The following is a 25,583-nucleotide window of genomic DNA, read 5'->3' as shown; positions in this document are numbered from 1 at the left end:
GAGATCCAAGCCAATAAATGGGTAGATGTTTGATCAATGTTCGTGTATTTCTATAAATAACTCGAAACACAAAGCTCTCTACCAAATACCAAGGACCTTGACAATGATATTCAAAGCTAAAGATTTTATTACACAAATCGAGAAAGTCATGAAAGAGAGTTTTATGTTTCACAGTTAAACTGATCCCGAAATGCTGCAAACAGGACCTTTGTGTGTGTGTGTGTGTGTGTGTGTGTGTGGTTTGTATCAGTAAAACACTTTCCAAAATTAACCATTAAAGTGAACAAAGATGAATAGTCTTCAAATACTCGACTTCTGCTTTTTAAGTGATTCAGATTTTTAGATATTGCTACAAAGAATATTTTTTTCTGTACGTAGGAATCAACGGAGATATTTAACACTAGTCAGTTAAGTGTTCTTATCTTACAGGGTGTGCGTAAGTAGCTAGCGACTGTGCGCCAGTAGAGAATAAAAACATAACACTGAGTGGGACACTGACTGTCGAATAGATTTAGCTTTAGCCTTTAGAACAACGGTACTTTAACTCTTCGCTACCTCCAAGAGGTAGCGAATTTACTCCACAAGGCTGACGGTCCTTGTAGACGAATCGCATTCACAATCATGAAGGTAATTGTGCATACTTCGTAAGCCTGCTGAATCCGGATTACTAAATGAGCATCTGAATCACTCTAGTATAATTTTGGAGGCCCTCTGGAATGGTGCATTTTCTTGCAGGGGGTTAATTGTTAACAGATGGATAGTGAGCATGAAGGGATGCAACTGATCGAAAATATGTTCAAAGAGATCATTGCATTCAGATATCATTTCGCTGTTATCTGGTGGTCCTAACGTCTTGCCGTGTTGTCGCTTTACACGGTAAATCTATTTACATGCTGCTGTTGTCATAATCTGGTTTGACTGTCAGTTGCACAAGTAGAACTTGGATTCATTCATCTTTTTTGATCCTTTAAGTGCCCCATGATGGTGTTTCTATGTTGGTTGTATTCATATCGACTTTTTCTCAAGAATGGAACTTGAATAAGGTCGACTACTCTTATATTTTACATGACGGTGCGTTCCTACAGGTCTTTTTACTGACAACTATTGTATCACGCTGGCCTTTGATGAATTATTGTCCGTTTGTTAAGCTGAATGCTTCTTATTAGTCCTCTGTTGGTTTCTCGTTTGACGAAATCGTTCATCTTCAGATTACATAAGTTATGGCTGCAAGTATTTTATAATAGCATAGAAAGCTTCGAAGGTTTCAGGATCATATTTCAATGGCACATACTCATGTATTGAAAAAAAATAATAATTTGATGTTTATTCAGGAGTCAAACTGTGTAAGTTTCAAGCTGTGTAAGTTTACATAGAAGTAAGATTATGTCGCGAGCTTTACTTTTTTTGTTCCTCCCCCTTTTTTTTTTTTTTTTTGTCTCATTTGTGCATATTCTTCCAAATAGTCCGTGGATTTTATAAGAAGATCCGAAGTTTTCGAGAGAAAGAAAAACAAGTTAACGCTGTCTATTCATCGCATCGTATACTGAATGATTTGTAAGTTCAAGGACGAGCATATTTTTATTTTAAAACTAACAGAGTTGAGGAAATATTCATAAAATTTGGTTTTATGTTACTGTTTTACGTATATGCATTATAAAACAATAGTGAATTTAACGATGGTTATGTTAATGACATTTTAAAATATGATAACACCATACCTTAAATATAATGGATTTCACTTATAAGATTTTTTTTTTACCCTTCACAAACATTTCTATAGGCCACATAGTTAAACTTATTTTAATCATATATTTCGCATTATTCTGTGTTGAGAAATTCACCCCAATCAGACAAAAACGGAGATAGGGTTGTAAGGGCGCGATTCTACCCTGCGCATACATTTTTAAAAGTCTCATTGGTCAACGATTTCTCACAAATCTGGAATTATGATTGTTCCTTGTTTTGTTTATGGTTAATTGTTGAGAATGTAAACTGTTTACATTCTCAATTTTAGCGAACAGTGAACTACTTGTTAGAAAATGCAAGCAGAAGAAACTGAAGGACTAACGTCTGAGTTTAAAAGAGGCAGTGGAATGAAGAGAATACACGAAAGAAGGACTTGAGGAACTCCAGTATAGCTGCATGTTTGAGGAAAAGATTTGACCTCCAGTCTTGTCACGCTTCTTAGAGAACTAAGGTTTGGATAAAGGATGTGAATTTAGCCGAGAATTTGGAATAAATGTTTTCGGATTGTGTCAGTGATATGTTCAATGGAAATGTTTGGATCAGAAGACTTAAAAAAACAGCAGTCCTTTCAAGAAAATGAGACATTAAAAGTCATGGAGATCATCCTACTTGATATTCTTCTGCAGTGGCTGTGTGTGTGTGTGTGTGTGTGTGTGTGTGTGTGTGTGTGTGTGTGTGTGTGTGTGTGTGTGTGTGTGTGTGTGTGTGTGTGTGTGTGTGTGTGTGTGTGTGTGTGTGTGTGTGTGTGTGTGTGTGTGTGTGTGTGTGTGTGTGTGTTACTTCAACACCAGCTTATGTACTGAATTACGTAAAGGACAAATAATAGCGAGTGTATACTTAGAGAGTGAGAAAGATAAGTAGGGTGTTTGAAGAGTGGTTAAGGTTATATGAAAGATAACTGAACAATTTGTGTAAAGTCAGTCACTGGTGATAGTAAATATTCGATGTTGCCTGCGTCATCAGTGTCTATTTATGTATTTTTTAATTCTTAATCATGTATATGAAAATATATGTAACGTGGCTTGTGATAGAGGAAAGTAAAAATAATTGAAAAGCCGAAAAAACACGTCACTGTTTAAGAATAAACTTTTATTGCCCGTTTCTTTTTCATTTCCAAGTTTCCACTTCGGATGGCGATCCCCACCCCTCCACCCTCCAAAAAAACAAAACGCAGAAATATACCTCGATTATCCAACCAAATGATTAAAAACTAATAATCACTTCTTTTGTGAACAGTTTTATAAAAGTCCTTATAAGGACTGGCTTAAAGGGGCGAAGCAAGAATGCTTTTCATCGTCCCCGTTATCTGTAGAGGACAGTGTAGGGATAAGGTGTTATTGAGCTATTGAAGCTCTGATCATGGCAGGAAGGTAACAGCAATAGCCGAGCCTCAGTTAGAACTTCATTGGCTACAGCATTGCTATCCATTACCCTCCAAGGGTATTGGATTGAAAATCAATCACCGACTATGTAAGTAAAGGTGAAATCTCAAAAATACGGACGATCTCTAGGCCACTCCATAGTGGGCGAAAGACCGTCCTAATCTCAGCGTTGGTTCCACTCAGTGACGGGCTCCCCGACCACTGAGCAGAACCGCTCATATTCCGAGGAAAATAATTCACCGGCAAGTACCCCTCAGCGGGCCGTGCCGGAGAACACTATCCCCGGAGACTCAAAGTGCTCCCTTAGGGCAAAACCTAAGAGAGCGAACTCATTTACCCAGGATAACAGCAACAGCCGAACCTCAGTTAAACTTCATTGGTTCAGCATTGCCATCCGTTACCCTATATGGGCATCTCATATTGAACCAATCGACTATGTAAGTAAAGGTTCATTCTCAAAAATATGGACGATCTCTAGGCCACTCATTCGTGGGCGAAAGACCGTCCAAATCTCAGCGTTGGTTCTACTCAGTGAAACTCGATTACCGAGCAGAACCGCTCAAATTCCGAGGAAAATAATTCACCGACAAAGCCCCTCAGCGGGCCGTGCCGGAGAACACCTTCCCCGGAGACTCAAAGTGCTCCCTTAAGGTAAAAACCCTAAGAGAGCGGACTTAAAAACTCCTCGCCCAAAGGGGTAGCAGCAACAGCCGCACCTCAGTTAAACTTCATTGGTATTGCATTGTTGCCATCCGTTACCCCCAAGGGCATTAATGAACCAATCGACTATGTAAGTAAAGGTTCAATCTCAAAAATATCGGACGATCTCTAGGCCACTCATTCGTGGGCGAAAGACCGTCCAAATCTCCGCGTTGGTTCTACTCAGTGAAACTCGAATACCGAGCAGAACCGCTCATATTCCGAGGAAAATAATTCACCGACAAAGCCCCTCAGCGGGCCGTGCCGGAGAACACCTTCCCCGGAGACTCAAAGTGCTCCCTTAAGGCAAAAACCTTAAGAGAGCGAACTCAAAAACTCATCGCCCAAGGGGGTAAGAGCAACAGCCGAACCTCAGTTAAACTTCATTGGTACAGCTTTGCGTTGCTATCCATCAACCCCAAGGGCATTAATGAACCAATCGACCGTATGTGTAAGTAAAGGTGATATCTCAAAAATATCGGACGATCTCTAGGCCACTCATTCGTGGGCGAAAGACCGTCCAAATCTCAGCGTTGGTTCTACTCAGTGAAACTCGAGTACCGAGCAGAACCGCTCACATTCCGAGGAAAATAATTCACCGGCAAGCACCCCTCAGCGGGCCGTGCGGGAGAACACTTTCCCCGGAGACTCAAAGTGCTCCCTTAGGGCAAAACCTAAGAGAGCGAACTCATTTACCCAGGATAACAGCAACAGCCGAACCTCAGTTAAACTTCATTGGTTCAGCATTGGCATCCGTTACCCTATATGGGCATCTCATATAAAATCAATCACCGTAATGTGTAAGTAAAGGTGATATCTCAAAAATATCGGACGATCTCTAGGCCACTCATTCGTGGGCGAAAGACCGTCCAAATCTCAGCGTTGGTTCTACTCAGTGAACCTCGAGTACCGAGCAGAACCGCTCATTCCGAGGAAAATAATTCACCGGCACGTACCCCTCAGCGGGCCGCGACGGAGAACACTTTCCCCGGTAACTCAAAGTGCTCCCTTAGATCAAAACCTAAGAGAGCGAACTCATTTACCCAGGATAACAGCAACAGCCGAACCTCAGTTAAACTTCATTGGTTCAGCATTGCCATCCGTTACCCTATATGGGCATCTCATATAAATATGGGCATCTCATATAAAATCAATCACCGACTATGTAAGTAAAGGTGAAATCTCAAAAATACGGACGATCTCTAGGCCACTCCATAGTGGGCGAAAGACCGTCCTAATCTCAGCGTTGGTTCCACTCAGTGACGGGCTCCCCCACCACTGAGCAGAACCGCTCATATTCCGAGGAAAATATTTTCCGAGGAAAATAATTCACCGGCAAGTACCCCTCAGCGGGCCGTGCCGGAGAACACTTTCCCCGGAGACTCAAAGTGCTCCCTTAAGGCAAAACCTAAGAGAGCGAACTCATTTACCCAGGATAACGGCAAAAGCCGAACCTCAGTTAAACTTCATTGGTTCAGCATTGCCATCCGTTACCCTATATATATATATATATATATATATATATATATATGGGCATCTCATATAAAATCAATCACCGCATCTCACGGTCGATTGATTCCTTCTACTCAGTTTTATAACAAACAAAAACCAAATTAATATACAAAAAATACAATAATAATTGAAAGGTTTATTAACAAAATTTCGTATATTCTTTAAAAACTTCAAGAGATATTAAAATTTAAAAAAAATTATAAAATAATTTATAATTTCTTTTTATATTCATTATAAAATATTAATTATAATCTAACATTAAATGTAATATTATTTTAAACAATACTTCGAAAACTTTCATGTTACATCAGGTATACATTATTGTTTCTTTATTACAAAAACCATTTGAGATGATAGAAGGATCTCATGTAATGTTTATGTCACTTCCGGTTTACTAGTTCACTGGTAAAATGCGTTTAATTAGTTCTGCGTTAGCAGTCAAACTTAAATCAGAAATATTATTTAAAAATGGAGATTTCAAACACATCAAAAGTGCGTGACTCCTACTTATAGCTTTAATCACTTGTGTTTTTCTTGAAATTCTCTAGATACGCCCTGATATATCTATCTGATATACCCTTCATCATTATTCGAGAAAAGCATTCAGAAGCAAAAAAGACAAGCAACTTTGAATTCACCTGAAAGATTTTAAGACAGAAACCAAGAGAGACGAAATGAAATATCTTCAGGCTGGAAGACCGAAGTTCGGCACATCGGAAATAAGATAAGAGTCGTAGCTAGGAAAAGTTTTAAATTTAGAACGGAGGTTGCGAATACACGGGAGAGAGAGAAAGTAGTCGTTGAGAGGAGTGTCCAGTCACTTGCGGATATCAATATATCATTGACAGTACCGTAACTGCACGCGGTTTCAAGTGCGTGTTTGGAGTAACCGAAATAAATAACTGGAGTTGAAGCAATGATCAGAGTCCATGATATTTATCAACCAGCTTCAAACGTCAAGCAGAGTTTACAGGAAAAAAAAAAAAAAAAAAAAAAAAAAAAAAAAAGGTACGCTTTTTTTTTTTTTTTTTTATTTTAATTTTTTATTTCGTTTTTAAAACTTCGTACTGGTCAAAACAGAATCTAATGATTCCTTATGGATTTGAAATTGTTTCGTCATTGGTCCACTTACGAAAATCGTTTTGGGAATTGGGGAATTTTTAAGCGCATCTTCCCCTGGTTGCATGTTTTTCCCACAGATCAATAATATTTGATGCATTTATGTATAAGCCCAAATAGATTTTCTAAAACAACAAACTATGAAAACACTTCGGGAAATATTTGCGCAGTAGTTGCTCTTGGAGAGTGTTATTTGAATCGGTTATAAACCAATCAATCTTCCAACTGTTCCCAAAATATAACAAAGGAGCCAATGGACTTAGCGCACGAAATACAATTATAAACTAGGTCTTCTCACAGGAATCTGGGGGAGTTTTTGTTTTAATTATTATTAGTTAATTTTATTTTAAAGCACTAACTCGAGTATATTGTTTAGTCAAAAGGAAGCTGAATAGTATAGATTCTGTCCTGGAACAGAGATAATTCAGGCTTATATCGCAACGATATTGCAAACTGTGTCGAAAGTGAGATTATAACAGCAAAGTTGTTACCGATGGATATCTACTGAGCCTTTGTTACTTTATATACGAGGCAGAGGTTAAAGTATAAATTGCAAGTATTCCCTATTTAATAATTCCTTTAACCAAGTTGTACATAATAACCACACCCGTGCTAAGTTTCACCATTGATTTGCCGTACTAATTCAAATCCTGATCGGCAACGAAGTAAATTAAAACTATACGCAGTGCAGTAACTCAAAACCACCGATCTCTAATTCTGTAGGCATTTCAAGACTTGTTACGGCGTAGACCGAGAGAAATGTTTGTAATTTACCTCGGTGAATCCTCCAAAAGTTATTGACTTAGAAATCCCTAAATGAATACCCCTTACAGTTAAATTACGGTCATATTTTCTTCGTTATCCAAGAGAAAACCAATCGATCCTTACATAAATGCGATAAACAGATTCGATTTATGGACAGAGAATCAAAACATTACGACCGCTGAGAGCTATACAAGGAAGTTTCGAACTTCCAAAGCGATTTACTTAAATTGACCAATGGTGGAGCAATTGGGAACATCTGGGAACCAACTATTTTGTTGCAACCAATCGGAAGAATAGAAAACAAAAATGTATCGTAGTTTTAAAATTTTTTTTTTTTTTTTAAATTTGCAGTTTGTTTCATTGTTTGGCAAATTTCATTCATCTGATTCATAACTGCTACTGATAAATCGAAGTTTTCATAAATTTAACTTCTTCCATAATATGTGATATTATACATTCAAAAGTAGTCACTTTTGATTGTATAATAATCTATTTTCTTTATCTTTAATAAGAAAAGAGAAAACTTGCTCTGACTCTCTCTCTCTTATCTTAAAGGAAAAACAACGAACTAAAAATAAACCAAGACTAGTTTGCAGCTATAAAACTTAATTTAATTACCTTTTTTTATGTATTGCTATTTCTATCATTTGCCGATAGAGGGCAGAAGAAAACTTTCATTTATTTTCTAAAATTGTATATTTGCATTCCACTTATATTCTTAAAGGGTGCGCTAGTAGGTTTCAAAGAAAATGAAGTATCTCCCCTCCTCTCAGAAAACTCGAATTATTCAGCATAATTTCAACAAAAAAATCCGTATTTTATAATTTAATAATTAAGAATTGAATTTTATTTTATAAACATGGTTGTATTTTAATAAACGTGTGTAATTTATAAACGAATGGCATTTTAATAACGACAATTTATAACTGATTCACAAATGAAAGACATTAAGGTGACTTTGAGAACTATAAAGTAGCATTCATACTTCGAATTTTTTAAGTGTTAACCTTGAATAAATATGGAATCCGTCACGTGGATTAAAGGGATAAGTTTCTGTAAATTATGCATAATTTCTCGTATATAATCGATGTTCACAGCTCTTTCTATCATGAAAAAGACAGCGGATTGTTGACTGCAATAACATCTCGTTAAATACGAGATGGAGATAGAGAGAGAGAGAGAGAGCAATTTAGTCACTTAAAGGAAGTCTCCGGTCTTGCTCATTTCTTGGTTCATCTTTAAACATTACTGTGAATAGATCATTTCCGTTGTTAATCATTACGAGGGTACCAGAATGCATCTTTTGATTGCGCGGTATCCCATCTACAGTTAAAAACACTTCCATGTAAGTGTTGTTTACTAAACCAACTCTCATAGCGAACAGAACGAATTGAGCTGGTTTTTATATGTAAATTTAATATCCATTTCATCTGATTGAATATTTTTGATGAAATAAATAATTGATACCAAATACCTGAAAGTAGTATTATTGATGACTATTATTTAATTTTTAGGTACGATTTTTGCATCTATCTATCTATCTCTCTCTCTCTTCCATCTGATTCAGGCGGGTTGGGTCTCCTCCTAATGAGGAGTCACGGCAAAATAATGCAACAGGAACGCCACTCGTCTTCTGTATCCCTATTGGAGGTATTCATGACTGTAGTTCGTGTGTGTTCACGGGGCGGGTTTGCTGGATGAACAACCCCCGAAAAAACAGGAGGAAAAACCTTGTTGTCCACGCCCAAGACCGGCTAACCTGGCTATGGCTGAGGAAGATCCTTAAGCTCCTCACGTCGTCGACAGGAATCGAACCTAGGACACTCCTTTCCCAGGCATATGTTACGAAGCGCATAACCACCAGGTTAATCGCGCTGACAATTCTTGCATACAGTACAGTAATATAATTAATTTTTTACGCTATTTATCTTAAAATTTTCTATCGAGTTTCGCTTTTGTTTTTATTAAGGTTTTAGTTTTATAATTATTTATAACATAATTTTATTTTAATAAATGTAAATATCCATGTGTGAAAATATCAAGTTTTTCTAAATCGTTGGCTCTAAAACTGAAAAATATTGTAACACCTTATATTTTTATAAATTAGGTGCCTTTAATAATATTAAGGATGTTTTGTAATTTGTTTTGGTGAGATTGTGAGAATCAATCGACCGTGAGATGCGGTCGATTGGTTCATTAATGCCCTTGGTGGTAACGGATGGCAACAATGCAATGCTGTACCAATGAAGTTTAACTGAGGTTCGGCTGTTGCTGTTACCCTTTGGGCGATGAGTTTTTGAGTTCGCTCTCTTAAGGCTTTTGCCCTAAGGGAGCACTTTGAGTCTCCGGGGTAGGTGTTCTCCGGCACGGCCCGCTGAGGGGCTTTGTCGGTGAATTATTTTCTTCGGAATTTGAGCGGTTCTGCTCGGTGGTCGGGGCGCCCGTCACTGAGTGCAACCAACGCTGAGATTAGGACGGTCTTTCGCCCACTATGGAGTGGCCTAGAGATCGTCCGATTTTTTGAGATGTCACCTTTACTTACATAGTCGGTGATTGATTCATTCAATCCAATACTCTTGGAGGGTAATGGATGGCAATGCTGTAGCCAATGAAGTTCTAACTGAGGCTCGGCTATTGCTGTTACCCTCCTGCCATGATCAGAGCTTTAATAGCTCAATAACACCTTATCCCTACACTGTCCTCTACAGATAACGGGGAAGATGAAAAGCATTCTTGCTTCGCCCCTTTAAGCCAGTCCTTATAAGGATAAGGTAATTTGTTTTTTCCCCGTGCCGGGATAAGAACAGCACGAATGCAAATCCAAGCATGTCGTAAGAGGCGACTAATTGGACGCAGAGATTCGAGAGTTTGAGTTCGCTCTCTTAAGGTTTTTGCCTTAAGGAAGCAATTGAGTCTCCGGGGAAGGTGTTTTCCGGCACAGCCCGGTGAGGGGCTTTGTCGGTGAAATGCTTTTCTTCGGAATTCGAGCGGTTCTGTTCGGTGGTTGTGATGGGTGGAAGGCCATCATTGAGTGGAACCAACGCTGAGTTGGACTGTCTTTCGGCCACTATTGAGTGGCCTAGGGATCGTCTTAATTTTTAGCGATTGGCTTTACTTAAGTATCACCAATGTATCTCATGCATGTCGTACGAAGCGACTAAAATGGGTGTCCAGGGAGGGTAATGGATGGCAATGCTGTAACCAATGAAGTTCTAACTGAGGCTTGGCTATTGCTGTTACCCTCCTGCCATGATCAGAGCTTTATATAGCTGAATAACACCTTATCCTTACACTGTCCTCTACAGATAACGGGGAATATGAAAAGCATTCTTGCCTTGCCCTTCTAGCCAGTCCTTTTAAGGTAATTTGTTTTTATGTTTTATTTCAGAAGAAAAGAACGCTTTACTACTATTTAACTTAACTACTTATGTCAGCGACCACTTGAAGAAAAGAAAAAAAAAGAAAGGCGTTTTTGAGACACAGAACATCAGATCCAAAAGAAGGGACAAAAATGTGGTGGTCTATTATTATTAAATCAAGAAATAGCATCAGTTTGGAAAAGAAGTCTTATTTGCTATTTATTTATTTATTATTTTCTATTCGTGATGTAGCTTCCATTCCCTAGATGGCATCAGTTAATGGCGATTATGCAAAATTAAAATGTGTTTATTACATGAAGGAAGTGGTCCGCCCTTTTCGGTTCAATATTAACGACAGCCTACGAGGAAAGTACTTTTTTGTTTATCGCTCCAACAAGCTTTCTATTTCCTTAGAACAGAAATATGACTTCGTTTTCCACTTTTGTCACAATCTAAATGAAGACATTGTACAAATATGTGACGTCACTAGAGGCCAATAATGAAGCTCGTTTAAAAAAAAAAAATTAGCCAAGAAATCGTAGTAAGTTTGGCAGCCCACTTGTTACATCCTACGACTAATGAGAGGGTGTCAAATGGAGCCAGTGTTGTATTTCGTCCCCAGTTTTGGAGGAAAAATGATTAGCGTTACCCTGGCAACAGTGCTTTACAGCTGATAGTTAATGTAAGGTCCATTTTTCATCACCATTCTCTAATCATTAATTTGCATGTTCTCGACGAGGAATTTAAATTAGAAGGTGTACATAAATTATGCCTTTTATTCGAGGGTGAGTGAATGAATGTATTAAAAGGAGGCCGACTGAATTTAGCCCTCCCTAAATGAGTTATTTTTCGTTGCCATCGTAAGTGGTGGCGCCTATTGTTTGCTTGTTTTAATAATGGCTGATGGGTGCCACTTGGAACTCCTCGTACAGCCATTGGCCACCGCTGTACATTCAATGAACTACTACAAAGCTCTCGAACTCGTTAGAGCTTGTTAAAGAAGGATGACGGTTTCTTTTTTCTTGTGATTATTAGGATTGTGTGAAGTAGATAATCTTACATCTGGGTCTAGTTTAAAAACAATTCGACTTTCTTAATTCTTAAATTCAATTAATGTCATTTAATTTACACGAAGTAACACAATTATATCTAATTTAATTAAATTTATATAATACATTTAATTAATCAAATTAAGCTATATACAATACAGGTTAATTTGATTTAATTAGTCGATTCAATTTTATTTAAGGTGTTGTGCATCCTTTGGCCGAAATAACTGTTTGCAGCCGCATTGATACCGATCCCACTGATACTACAAAAGGTGTCCTGAGGTATTCTGAATAAACTACACAGAATATCTTTGAGGTTGGAGAATTGGCGGTTGCTGTGCTCCACACTGTTACCGTGTAGGACAATACCTCGGCAAGATGTGTTCATGGAAATGCGAGGACCCAGTGATGTCCATGAGAATATTCCCATAACAGGATGTTGTCACCACTGGCCTGTTTTCAGTCACCCTACAGTCTGGTTTAGGCCAAAACATGGCCACATGTTTTGGCCCATAAGTATATGCAATTTTTTTTATTTGTCAATACTATATTTTGGAACATCGAAAAAACTATATTTTATGTGAGCATTTAATAAGTGCTACTATAGAAAAAACTGTAGAGATCTGATAACTATTTTCTTTGAAATATACCTTTAAATCTCTGCTAAAAGGAAGGATCATAAGAATCAAATATTTGGATATCAAATTTTTCAAATCAGATCTTAGTCAACTGACAGTACAATTGATAAAGATAATAAGTTCAGCAATTAAAACGTACCTTTAAAATCACACTTAAAAATGAAACCTTGAAATTGAGGATTACAATAGTTATAGATGTCAGATGATAGCGTCCGGAACTAGAATGCTATCATTTGACCATACTTGGGGATGATCAGAAGGAAAACTTAGATTGATAATGGACACTGAGGAAGAATATTTTGGGCATATCTTTTTGTTCTCTAATTGAACTTACAAGTAAAAAATGCCCGATGAACAAGAGACCGTTCTAATAAAATACCCAATCAGGTAATTATTAATATTTATCACGATATTTTAAGTTACGATTAGTCTATTGGAACATAATTACCCCACAGATTCTACCTGGGAGTGGTTCACAAATTAAGTAAAGATTAGGCAGTTTGACGAAAGGGTTTATTGTCAAGTTGGTGACTTCTAGTCTATCTATCCATATATTCTCAATTCTCATTTGAATTTAGAATACACTTGAAAAAAATAACTTGAAACAGAGGCGCTATTAAATAAAAATATTATTAATAAATATTAGCACTGCAGCAAAATATATTGGGGGTCATTTCTAAAGATTCGCAGGTTTGTGTCTTCCCACCGATCCTCTACCTGATATTCAACGTCAGTACCAATTTGTATAATCAGATCGCATAGTTAACGAAACTACCGTCAGGTGGCGCTAGCACCAAATCCCAAAATTCATCATCGCAAATAATTTACGGAAACCACGTCTATTAACAAATGCAGAGAGAGCAAAGTTCAAGGGTACCTCCACTGCTACACCGTCATCCAAATTTGCATCTTTAATCTCTCCGGCAGCTTTTCCATTTTCTGTGACGCATTTAACGTATGCCGTCCCTTATCGAAAGTCCCCCGAGTGAAAATTTCGTTAAAAGAAGAAAAACGATGCTCGCACAAGCGTAACACCAGGAGTCGCTAGTTAAGCTCTCACCAGGAATGTAATCTGGAAAACTCATTTTCGGTAAATTGTGGTGTGTGCTATCAGATCAGCTTCTTGGTGTTCACTGAAAAGGCCGTTACCGAAACTTAAGCGAGAAACAAGAGTCGGCATTAAACTGCGCTTTCGAATAGTTGCTCGGCAGGTGGTCCGTATGGAGTTGCACTGTCATTTAATCATAGAGAACTGAAATGGTGACGTCATTAAACTCTATCCTCTTCCCCTTAATCGCTTCAGAAATTTCTGGTGTCACAGACGCAGAAGTAGCTTATTAAAGACGGCAGAAATGGAAGTAACAAATGGAAGAATCACTGGGTGTAAAAAAAAAAGTATGGTGTTTTACCCAAATTATTTTGACACTAGGCTCTTAAAATAGTAAGACGACCACGTTTAGCAGCTATGCAAAATATCATGTTTCTAATGCACTAGAATTGACTTTCTATAAACAATTGCGAGACTTTCAAGTTAAAAAAATATTGTGTCATTGCATGAACTATGATGTAATCATAGTTCAACAATGATCCAACAATAAAAGTTGATTTTATATAAGTACATTGTTTAAAAAAAATGAAATGAACAACGAATGCGAGAAGTGGTCACGTGAACCATTGTTATCAAATGCATACTAAAAAGTCTATTTCAAACAAATAACATGCAACAGATTTACGTCAAACTTCATATCACACCTGCTCCCTCCAATTACGCTACTTTGTTAATTTTTTTTTATTATTATTCTACCGATAGAAATCCAATTACAAGAACGGTTTTAGAAATTTTTTTTATGAGGTACAAAATCTTACAACAATGCAGATGATTAAACGAACTTAATATCATATTTCAGCGTCATAGTAAAAAACATCGATCGACTTAATTAAAGAAAACTAACTAACGTACTACAGATATAAAAAAAAAAACGGTAGAAGTCGATTATCTGGAGTGTTTTTTTTATTGGTGCGATGTCTTTGACGCTGTCGAGTATCGAATATTTTTATACAGTTTGTTGCATCGATCCAAAAAAAAAAAAAAAAAAAAACGAAGAAGAGTGTCTGAAGTGGCAGAAGTTTTTCCTGCCTCTGATGAACATAAGTAGCACTTAGATCGTCTTGCAACTCATATCGAAGGAAGGGGGGGGGGGTTCCGCTTTCTATTATAAAGGTCAAAGCGAAAGAGAGAGACAGAGAGCTAAAGTATAATCAAGTGGTTTATCTCTGATAGTTTCGCATATTGATAGGAGTACCCGGATAAAATGACCCTTAAATTATTATCTACAGAACAATAATTCTTAACATATTATTCTGTAGATAATTCTGTGGATTAATCTACAGAATATGTAGTTAGATACCAGTTATGGTCTAAAATGAATAAAATGCTGTCAACAATATTTTGGTTAAATGTCAGTATGGTTAGAAGAAGTTCCTACGAAGCTTTCTTTATCTTTCACTCACTCTTTCTCTGCTCTCTGATCACTTATCTATATATAGATATACTTACACGTATAGAGAGAGAGAGAAAGAGAGAGCATCATAGCTCTGAGACAATTGGTAATATGCTCAATCTACCATTGACGTGCAAAAATCAGAGATGCGTGAAAAAAGTCGGAAAAAAGAAAGATGGCGCACCTCTCCATGCATTGTCTGTTCGGAGATAAAATCCTGTGATCACGCTTTGATGGAGAAAATCAATTGGTTGGATAATTCATATCCTGGTTTTTTTTTTTTTTTTTTGGTTCCAAAGATAGTCGAATTCATAGTATAAACGTTAATAATGAAAGGACATATTTAGTGATACAAGACGAAACATTTCTATTGATAAAACAAAATCAACAAATAGAAAAATAAAAGAAATTAGACTCAAAATACAACTCTTTTTTTATTGAGTTCACTTTCAGTTATCTAGGATTACGCTCAAGTGAGGATATTTTTGTTCAGAAAGGGAATACACGTAATATCTATTTTTATTATCGAAAAACTGCCTTAAGACAGACAGTGAGAGAGAGATTTCGATCCGCTTGGAGGCTCACACTCGTAGTTCTACGAGTATGAAGAGCAGTCCTTTATGCGGAGAATTAACTTTCACCAAGGACATAAGAGAAGTCAACCTACAAGAAAAATCCCGAGATGTCTTAGAATGTGAGAGTCAAGTAGTATTTACACTGAGGTAATTGGTGAAGTGAGAAGGAACATATCGCGTCACCTCGTCTCTCTCTCGTCAATGATTTATAGATTTAGGACCCTTTTTTTTCCTGCTCCCCCCCCCATAGCCTTTTGTCTCCTCTTTCATCCGTTATGAGCATGTCTGAATTCGGGCATGAGTGTGTGTGTGTGTGTGTGTGTGTGTGTGTGTGTGTGTGTGTGTGTGTGTGTGTGTGTGAGGGAGGGGGGGGGTGAAAAGATCAATGACTATAGACAGGAGCGCTACATAGCATAGATCACAGCGGTAAACACAATGTCCAAAGAAAGAGAATTCTGGAGATGGAACTCCGCAGTAAATCCATAACAAATGCCTAAGGTTACGTACATCGCCAAACCACATACATTACTTACCTATAGATCGATGCAAGTAAGGCAAAATCGAAAGTAATTTCTCCTTGCAATAGATATCGGTAATAATTGAGTGGAATGGTGGCAGTTATCACTGTAACGTTGTTTATCTCAGCGATAGTTTATCCTTATTAAATTACTAGTTACAAAACTAACCTTTTGTCGCCATGGGAACAATGGTTTGGTAATTCTGAATCAACGAAACGTATAATCTAGACCCTACAGGGGGGGGGGGACAATTTGAATATTTTGGGAGGCAATTAGAAAATGATGTTACATTCGTCACCTCATCACTGATACACTTAAAACATTCACCATTGTCGGCGAGAGGGGACATCAAAATCTTTGAGGTGGGACATGATCCAAAAAACGTTGGGAAATACTGGTCTAGACATTTTGTCCAAAATAAGTTTATATGTAAGTGAGGTAATTGTTCATAATTTTCAATGCTATAAATACGAGGGTGTGCAGTAAAGTTGTTGCTGATCAGCACGAAGGGTTCGAAGTAGAAACATGTTCTAGATTTTTATCCGAACTTTCTGACCCCCCCGCCATCTGATGCTTTAGCTCAACTTTACGTCAACACGTTCTCTACACTCTACTTGAAAAATCCACCTTGCTACTAGAATAGATAACAACAAATAAAGTTCTTAAAAGCACTAGGAGATGGACTGAGTCCTTGACTCTTTATCCCTTCATCTGAATGAAGAAGATCTGTCTGGATGGAGTGTTATTGAGCTAATAGCTGTAGTCATGGCTGGGTAACAGCAATAGCCGAGCCTCAGTTAAAACTTCATTGATAAACATGACGGGATAAAGAGTCAAGGGCTCTTTTTCAATGCTATTTAATTCCTAAAAAGATGCCTAAAAAGATAAGTCCTAAAAACGACATATCTTTCCCATATCACAACAAATAAACTTTCCAATGTGAAATCTATTAACCTGATCTTAATTTAAAATTAAAAGGTGTTTGAAGTAATTTTCTAGTTTAAAAATGAATTTTTGAAAAATTATACTTTTTTATCTATTTTTACGAATGAAATTAAATGTATAATATTTTTGTATAAGATAATTTAAAAGATAGAGCGAAATTTTTTTTCAATCAGATTTTGCTTTCATTTTTCACAGTCTATGAGAATGAGGTAGATATTCACATCTAGCATAGTAATATTCTAAAAAAAATTACTTACCAGAATAGTGTTTTCTTTTAATGTCTTTTATTAGAATTTGGATTTATCAAATAAAATTTGTCTTGATCAGAATGTGGATTTATTATTTTTTTACAGTGATTCCAAAAATTTATATTAAAAAAAATATATATATATATATATATATATGTATATATATATATTAGGTATATAATCGCAAGAGGAATTCTGCTCATCAATGCTTGTAACCATTTGGTCATAATGCAATGTTTTGCATCAATTAAAATGTTAGACAAGTCTTTAAATAAAGTTACATCACAGAAAAATTCTGTAACGTTCTTCATCTACATAAATTTTCCCGCATAATTTAAGTGACTTTTATTATACGTTCGACACTTCTTTTTTTTTTTTTTATGAAGAAAGATGCTTTAAAGGCATTTCTTTTAAAACACTTATCCATAACGCATTTCTAATGTTTTATAAAAACAGAATTTACAAACAAAATGGAAGGAAAACCATCTAATAAAAACTACAATGTCGATGTTATTTCAATACGCATGCGTAGTTACTCAATATGGTCAATAGTAAATGACAACATAATATCAAAAAGTTTGATTTTGATAAAAGTTTGATTGTCGATGTCGACTGAGCTATGCTGGTTGACATCGACAATGACCGATGTCGGACTTTAATTGGAAAGGTTTCGCTTCGAATCCCTTTTAAGATGCGAAGAACGTTTATTACGACTGTTCAACTGAAGGCAAGTCAGCTAATCTTACAAATGGAATGACAAGGTTTTTCCTCCAAGAAACTCCAGATTTTCATTCGGTTTTTTTTCACTTACTTCTAAGTATACTTAGGGGAGTATGAGGGAGATATTTTCAAAAGCATGCGGTTTTCTAAGGTATTAGAGAAGGTAATCTACGTATTCGTTTCTAATGAAATTAATATTGGTAACATTTGCTTCCATCTGGTGGTAGAATTGAAAAATTCAAATCAAGAGAAATTCAGATAGTAAACATGGTCAGTGGGACAAATGTTGAAAGACATTGTGATCCAAGTTTGCCTTAGAAGACTAGAAATTTATCAAGAAAGCTTCTACTCTTGCCCCCCCCCCCCTTCTCTCTCTCTCTCTCTCTCTCTCTCTCTCTCTCTCTCTCTCTCTCTCTCTCTCTCTCGTGGAACGTCCAGAGAAGAAAGAGGAAAAATGTGTTCAATATCTTTGGAAATGCTTGACGTATTTAGAATTACCTCTAACTGCAAAAAAAAAAAAGTTTTCCTGTAAGAGTTTATTTCAGATACTTCGTGTCATAGCTTATCCTCTGTAGTTGTGTAGGAAGTTCATCATGTTTGGTCGAAATATTTCGTTTTTTTTTTTTTTTAAGGCTTTTTTTTTTTTTAGTTCCATGTTAAATCTCTGTAATGCACCCATTTCTTGTAAGTATAACTGGAGGTCTTAGATGAAGCTCAAGTATCTCCAGGAGAATATCCGAAGTTTGTTATTCTGAAGAGAAATGAAGACCAGCAAGATCGGTTTTTGTAAGGACTAGTTCTTTCATTATTCCTAGAGAGAGAGAGAGAGGAAGGATAAAAGTATGCCTTGAAGAGATCTTTCTTTGCAACCTGCAAGATATCTTTAGAAATCTTGCTGGCTAAGAAATTTCAGTGAATAAAAAAATTCTCTTCGGAACTTCTTCCCCACACAAAAGTTAAATCTTTTTGTTGGATACGTGCAGACTTTTCTATATGAATTTAATAGAAGGAGCATTTTAAATAAAACATATTTTAAGTCATCGTTATTTTTACAAGGAATACATTGGTTTTAAATGGTATGCCTTTTAAGCGAATGATAGATTCATGAACTTAGAGCAAAAGTGGTTCCATCTTGCTTTACACAGTGATATACATAGGCAATGGCACTTTTAGGATCCGAGTATGTGCAGTTATGTATACAAGTAGTCAATATTTTTCTAGGTTCAGTCAGCATGCTTTGCAACGATAATGAAACCGTACGCGGAGAAAAATTCTGTATCACTACCACTTAAACCACTATTGTTGTTGGGAACCGAATAAATATTGGTCTAAACAATGCAAAACTCACTGAATTTTTTATCCATTGTTTAAATAAATGTATTTTTTTACAAAGATGATATCTAATGTCATTACGTTTGTTATCCAAATGTTTTTCTTTTTTTATTAACAATAAATCAAATGTAAATGCCGAGAGAAACTTGATCATAATTTTCTTATTATCCATGTTTTAATGTTAAGTATACAATCCGATTTTTTATTATTAAAATTTAGAATCCAAGTGTTTTAAGTTAAATCTGGGATCCAAGTTTTTAATGTTCAAATCTACAATCCAGGTTTTTTATGTTAAAATATAGAATCCAAGGTTTTAATGTTAAATCAAGAACTCAGTTTAGGTCTTTAGTGTTAAATCAAAGTTTTCATTGTACAGGAAAAGGAAGTTTATTAATTAATAGAAATATTTTGTCATCTTATCTTTTAATTTAAATTCTTCTATTAAATCAGTTAATGGAATAAATAAATTCAATTCCATTCATGTTTAGCCTTCATCAAGATGAAATTTTCATGTATTTCTTTTGATTTGTTCTAGTGGACCCTTATTTCTTTCCGTGGATGCTTAATGTCTTGTCTTTTTTTTTTTTTTGGTACATTCTGGTCAGGAAATGTCTCTGATTTTCTACTCACGTACTAAGTCTAAACGTTATCCAAAAGTTTGAAGTTAGTTAAACAATGAAAAAAAAAATCAAAGTTTTTTCGTTTGCTTCTCACGTGTTCATTGTTGATAAATCGAACAGACGAAATCCAGATAGAAAATTTAACATTAATTAAGCTCGAAGAAGGAAGTTTTTTAATACCCAACAAAAACAAGAGAAGGGAATTTTTACTTAATGTAGTAATAAAAAAAGAGTACTGATTAATGCACTAGACACGTAGATTAAATGAGAGCAAACAAGAAAAAAAATGAACAAAAATAATATGAGAAGATGGCAAAAAAAGTGAGATATTCATCAATGCTGAAACTAGAAAAGAAACATAATATTAGTTATAAAAAAACATGCAGATTAGCAAAACTACGCATTCTACAGTTAGCAGAAACAATTATGGGTTTTTGATGCAAACTAATCCTATCATAAGACGTCAACAATCAATGACGTACAGAAAAGACCTTTGACATTTTAACTTTTAACTCGTATTTTAAGGAAAGTAGTATATAAAAGCCCTTTTTTTTCGCAAAATTGAAAATCCACAAAAAGGGGAAAAACGAGAAGAATTCGGCACATGCGTGATACTTTTTTTTTTTTTTTTTTTTTTTTTGAATAGAGTGATCTTGGCCCCATTGTATGTAGCAATCGAATTCTCTGAGAATGTCGATCTCAAATATCCCGCAAAGTGGCTTCATTCTCTTCTTCCTGATGAAAAAGCTTCCACGAAAGCTGTAGATGAATTCAGCTTCTAATGTTACCAAAGGAATCGATTTCTTCTATGTTTTCAACAGAAAAGTAAGGTGAAATCGGTCGGATGGATGTGGAATATTGGCGGTGAGGAATTCTCGTAGAAGTGATACGGAAACAAAAAAAAAGGAACTTCATATAACTGGGTAGGAGGAAATGACACTAACGGTGAAGAATTTTGGTACTTTTTTATTTCATTTATTTATTTTTTTCTTTTGAGAGATAAAGAACAAGAACATAAAAAGGTTCTTTTTTGTTGTTTTTAATGATCTGTCATATCAAAGATGGTGTCATGCATCATCATCACTTATATAGGAAGTAGTTTTCTTGTATTAGTCTGTGATTCAATGGTCAAAACTTTCAAAAGATATTATGTTAAAATTTCTGAGCGTTTCGAGTCTAATGTACCTTTTACTATCTTATAACAGTAGCTGGAGAAAGGAAGAATGTGTGGATTCGTCTTCAAATTAGTCCAATTAGGTTCCCTATGTTCGGTGGCTTTTTTTTTTTGTTGTTGACTCACATCCAGGATAAAGACTGACGATATCCATCCAAAGCATAATTGGAAATTCGATGCATTAACCCAAGGGGGAATTGTGATAATAATTCAGTAATTTTTAAGCATTATTATTATATTATCTGTAGTACTTGCTTCTAAGAAATCGTATAGTGTCAGTAAAATATTTATTATTGATTTCCTAACTTATGTATTTTAGTAGTCTACACAAGTATTTTACTTTGTATCTGGATAAGTTAGTATGCCATGCATGAAAACATTGCATAACATTTTTATTTTTATTTATTTATTATTATTATTATTTTGAACACGAAAGTCACATGATATTTAAATAGCATGATCTTGTTAATCATTTTAAACAATATGCATTCCTTTCCTTTAATTTAATATTATATGCATTTTTCTTTAATTTTATGATATTTATTATAAAAATCAAGTGGATATTAAATTCAGCATTATTTCAAAGCCGAATGTAGAAACAATAAAAGTTTCGCATGAAATTTGACCCGAGAGGGTTACCGGAATACACACGCAGGTGTTTACGAGATGCCCTAACCGGACAATAGAGTAAGCACCGGCGAGTGTATTCCCTTAAGCTCCCTGGTCAAACTTCATACGAAACTTTTATAGTTTCTGTATTCGGCTTTGAAATAATGCTGGATTTAATATCCGCTTGACTTATATAATTTTGCATAGCCGAAGTGAAGCTTTTTGGCTCTTTATTTTAGTAAATTATTATTATTATTAAGAGAGACCTCCAGGGAGTCAGAGACTCATCGAGGGAGGCCACATATTACACACACACCAGCTATCATACTTATTCTTGAATTCATTCACACTGCTTGCACTCATAACATTCAAAGGCAACCCGTTCCAATCAGGCACCACCCTATGAGAGAAAAATCTAGCCCTCACCCCCTTCGTAGCGTTATTCTTTCTTAGTTTCCAAGGATGCCCTCTCGTCCTTTCCACACTCTCCATAAAATGAAAAACTCCATCAACTGAAATCCTGTATGACCCTTTCAGAAGTTTGTAAGGCTCAATCACATCACCCCCCCCATCTTTCTCCTGTTTTGCTAACGTCTGCATTCTACAAATTCTCAATCTTCATAATCAGTATTCCACAATCCTGATATCATTCATTTTTAACACTCTCCTTTGCACTCTCTCCACTGTATCAGAATCCCAACAGAAACCAGGAGATCACACTTGCGCACAATAGTCCAAGTGAGATATTATCAAGGCCGATAGTTGGATTCATCGGTCTTTACACCTTCCTTGTGCAATGGAATTACCATACATTCTTTCCCCTCCTGTGGAATCTTCCCTGTTCTGAGACTCATACTAAACAGCCTGGTCAAAAGAATGGCCAGTTCAACTGAATACTCTTTTAGAACATATGCTGATATCCTATTAGTCCCTATTGCCGAATTCTTATTCAGTTCCCTGAATAAGAATTCAGCAATAGGGAGTAACAGCTCTAATACTTCGTCCTCATACACCTGAGTTTCTTCATCCAGTGAAGAAGTAGCAGTGAGCTCAATTTCGAGCGAGTACACCAGATTGATAGCTTTTAACAAAATGGGCACTCATTAACAGGACAACCTCTTCTGCATCTGTAACACTCACACCATCTGCATTTAGAAGAGTTATTCTTTCATATTCATTCTTTCTTTTATTTATAATATATCGATAGAACTTGCCTATAACTTATAACGTTCATAACGGACGTCATCCTTATGCAAACTGTATTCCTTCCACATCGTCCTTTTCTTACGAATCTCTTGCTTAATAAGATTACACAGTCCTCTCCTACTCTATTTATTCTTCGAACTCTCGGGACGCATTCTGATTTCTCATCATTTAAGTATTGTTTATATGCTTCCCATGCACTGTCGATATTCTTTCCATCCAGCAACCGATCCCATTCCATTGGCCTCAGTATACTCCTCAGTTGGTCATAATTTCCTGCTTTGTAGTTCAGCATGTAACCTTTTCTGAATGGAACATTCATAAACTTAGTCACCTCCCAAGTGAGTACCGCATGATGATCACCATCACCAACCAGAGGTAGAATAGTTACATCTTTAACTGAAACTTCCTCTGACATTATAATCAAATCTAGCACTCTTTGATCTCGAGTTCCTTCTGTCACATGCTGCTTGTGGAAGTTGGCCCGCAACAGCTCAATAAATGCATTTTCATTCTTCTCATGAGATTCTACTGCTACCCATTCAATATTTGGATAATTAAAATATCCCATTATGATTACTCTTTTGGCGCTCATCTTTTCTAGCAACCGATCCGCCAGGTCTGTAACAACACCCCACTATGTAATTTTTCTTGTTAGATTCCACCTCACACCAGATGGCTTCCAACTCACTGCCACGTGAAATATTGTCAGTAGTATTACTACAATCATAGTCTCAACTCTAACTGGATTCAAGTCATTCGGTATCATTAGCAGTACACGTCTCCCTCCTCTCATGTTCTCTCTATCCTTCCTAAAAAATACTTGACACTCGATACCAGTTAGTAGGTCTGATTCTGATAGCCAGGTCTCAATAATGGCTACGATCTTAGGTCGCAACATTGACCAAGGCTATCCCTTTGTTTCTGATACTCCTAGCATTCTTCTACAGACATAATAATCTACCTGTTTGTTCTTTTGTATATTCTTGCCTGCAGTCTGCATGACACCGTTGGACAACTTGCAGATCTCTATTCTTCTCTAATGCCTTAGACATCTTTGCACACATTTGATGAGGATGAACAAAACCCGAAATAGTTCTCTCCTCATCCACATTTTCATGACAAAGCCTATTCCCGTCATTAATATTGTCGTTCTTATACTTACTTCTTATAATACAACTTCTTATGGTTGTATTATTATTATTATTATTATTATTAATACAACCAAAGTACTCTATATATAAAGCTATAAACTACAAAAATAGAAATTATTTTTTTAAAACAAACAAATAAAAGAGAACAACTGAAAAATGTTATAGATACAGCAAACATCCCTTTATTACTTTTTCATCATTGTTTTACTTTTTCCCATAGTTAATGAAATTAAAACAAAACAAACTTCTACGAAGCTTTTGGGAGTTTGTCCTCCTAGAAGCTTTCTTAATTATATTTAAATCTAGATTATCAATATCACTGATAGAGTAGTTCATATAATCACCAGCAGCATGACAATGTTTCGATTGGGCCATGCGCAGATTAACCCCCCCACACACACACACCAGTTTCCTCTAAACGGTACAACTGTTTAATGCTGTACCGTTCCATGCAAGTATAAAATCTGTAAGAGTTTTTCTATTTCTCTAATATTATATAATTAATTGAAATTAATTCCTCAGTCGGAAGAACAATATACATGAGCTTTACTATTATAAAGATGTTAGAGTGAACCCTGTGTGGGATTTAAGAAACTTTTATAAGTCCCTTAAAACACATCTCCTAGGAGATGTGTTTTACATTATGGGTAATACTACGAATAGTGATCAGAACTCACCACCTTTGCTACGAGTTGCCCTGGTATTGAACCATGTGTTTTAGCTTACGCTGCAATCCGCCGAAACTTTTATAGTTTGCTATATTGAAACTCTTTGATTCCTATCTTTGAGTTTCTTATTCGGCTTTGAAATAATGTGAGATTTAATATCCCCTTTATTTAAATAAAGAGACATAACATTCTCTGTTTCTGAGGTGGCGCTGTACCCAGGTTTAGGCAAGTAAATGCAGCGATTTCTTGAATGTTTCAATATTAGCCGCCTACTAATCACAAAAAAAAAGGGAAAAAAAAAAGAAAAAAATTGCCAAACACCTCTAAGACGCAATTTAAATTTAACTAATTGCCTTTTGGATTACAGCGTCAAACGAAATTGTAAAACGTAGATATGAACGTCATCGTCTTTAAGGTTGTTAAAATAATCTCTGTGCTTCTGCGTGCAAATGATTATGGCTTCGTGGGAATTGGAAAGGATTTATTCTTGTAACCATGGTAAAAATTAATTTGATTAACGTGAGTGCGCACCTTTTCTCCCCCCCCCCCACCACTTTTTTTTTTTTTTTTTTTTTTTTTAAAGTGGCAACAAACCTTAAATAATGTGCCTGTTTTGATAGTGTTTTTACTTGAAAAAAAAAAAAAGATTTTAAGGCTGACTCTTTTAGCACGGCAAACACATCCGGGCAATTTTAAACAGTACTTGAATAAGTAATCAGGAAGGAGAGAGTTGGAGACCTATTTAAAATAATTTGTTTTTATTTAAGCACGAAACAAATGAGGCAGTTGATGTAGGTGAGCGTGCGTGTTACGATAAGAATCAGAAGAAAGTAGATGGGTTTGTGGAAAGAACCGTTAATGGAAATCTCCTGTAACACTTTCGAAAAGTCCGAACAGCTTAACACTATGATTTTTGTTTCAACGTAATATATCGAAGAGCTCAGAACAAACCGATGCACAAAAACAACGTAATCCCAATGACAATTATTCCGACCGAATAACTAATCAACAGCATAACATTTGTATTATATTATATTACATTTTTTG

This window comes from Typopeltis vanoorti, chromosome 3 (genome assembly GCF_054136105.1).
Source record: "Typopeltis vanoorti isolate ZY-2024b chromosome 3, IOZ_Tvanoo_1.0, whole genome shotgun sequence".
NCBI classification, from domain to species: domain Eukaryota; kingdom Metazoa; phylum Arthropoda; class Arachnida; order Uropygi; family Thelyphonidae; genus Typopeltis; species Typopeltis vanoorti.
This window is presented reverse-complemented; position numbering follows the sequence as displayed.